Genomic DNA, 1380 nt, shown 5'->3' on the forward strand with positions numbered 1-1380 from the left:
GTAGTTGGATTCTTATATTTATCTACTCAACCACTCTATGTTTTCTTAATTGGGGAGTTTAATCCATTTGCATTTAAAGTAATTCTTGAAGGCAGAGCACAGAGGATTTTAAGGCAGTGAAAATACTCTCTATGATGTTATAGTGACAGATATAGGTCATTATAAATTTGTTCAATCCTGTACAAAGTATAATACCAAGAGAGAACCCTAATGTAGACTGTAGACTTTGGGTGATTATGATTTATGAATATAAATTCATCAATTGCAACAAATGTACCATTTTGGTAGGGGATGTTGACAATGGGGACATTTAGCATACATAGGGGCAGGAGTATATGGTAATTGTATATATTTTCAGCTGTATTTTTCTGTGAACATAAAACTGAAAAATAAAGTCTTTTGCTGGGGGGGCGGTTATAGCTCAATAGTAGAGCACTTGCCTAACAAGTGTGAGGCACTGGGTTCAATCCTCTGCACCATACCAAAATAAATAAATAAAATAAAGTTACTGTGTCCATCTACAACTAAAAATATTTAAAAACAAGAATTCTTTGGGCTGGGGATATGGCTCAGTTGGTAGAGTGCTTGCCTAGCATACACAAGGCCCTGGGTTTAATCCCTAGCACCACAAAACAAAAACAGAATTTAAAAAATAAAGTATTTTTTTAAAAATAAAGTAATTATTGATAGGAAAGGTTTACTATTGTCATTTTGTTAATTGTTTTTGGGTTTTCAGTTTGTTTTTTTGTGTTGGTATTGGGGATTGAGACAAGAGCCCTGTACATTTGTTAAGCACACAGTCTACCACTGAGTTACATTTCTCAGTCCCAAGTGTTTTCTGTTTGTTGGATAATTGTTTTGCCCCATTTTTCTCTCTAGATGTGTTAATTCTTCCTCTTTTACTGTTATGTGATTTCTATAGGTATTTTCTTTGTGGTTACCATGGAACTTACATAAAATATCTTAGTTATAAACATCTATTTTAAGCTCATAACAACTTAAATCATATATAAAACCTCTACACTTTTATGATCCTACACACTCACAGTTTATACTATTGATAACACAATGTACATCCATTTATATTATGCATTTTAATATTGTAGTTGCTATTTTTGCTATTTTTGTCTTTTATATTAGAATTAAAAATGATTTACCCATCACCACTAAAATAATACAGTATTCTATATTTGTCTATGAATGTATCTATATCAATGAGTGCTATACTTTCTAAACCTATTGCATTGCTGCTTAGTGTCTTTTCAACTTAAAGAATTCTCTTTCACATTACTTGTAAAATATTTCTAGTATAATGAATTCCTTTAGCTTTTGTTTGTCAGGGAGATTTTTTTAAATCTCTGCTTAATTTTTTAATAACCA

The sequence above is a fragment of the Ictidomys tridecemlineatus genome, chromosome X (genome assembly GCF_052094955.1).
Source record: "Ictidomys tridecemlineatus isolate mIctTri1 chromosome X, mIctTri1.hap1, whole genome shotgun sequence".
NCBI classification, from domain to species: domain Eukaryota; kingdom Metazoa; phylum Chordata; class Mammalia; order Rodentia; family Sciuridae; genus Ictidomys; species Ictidomys tridecemlineatus.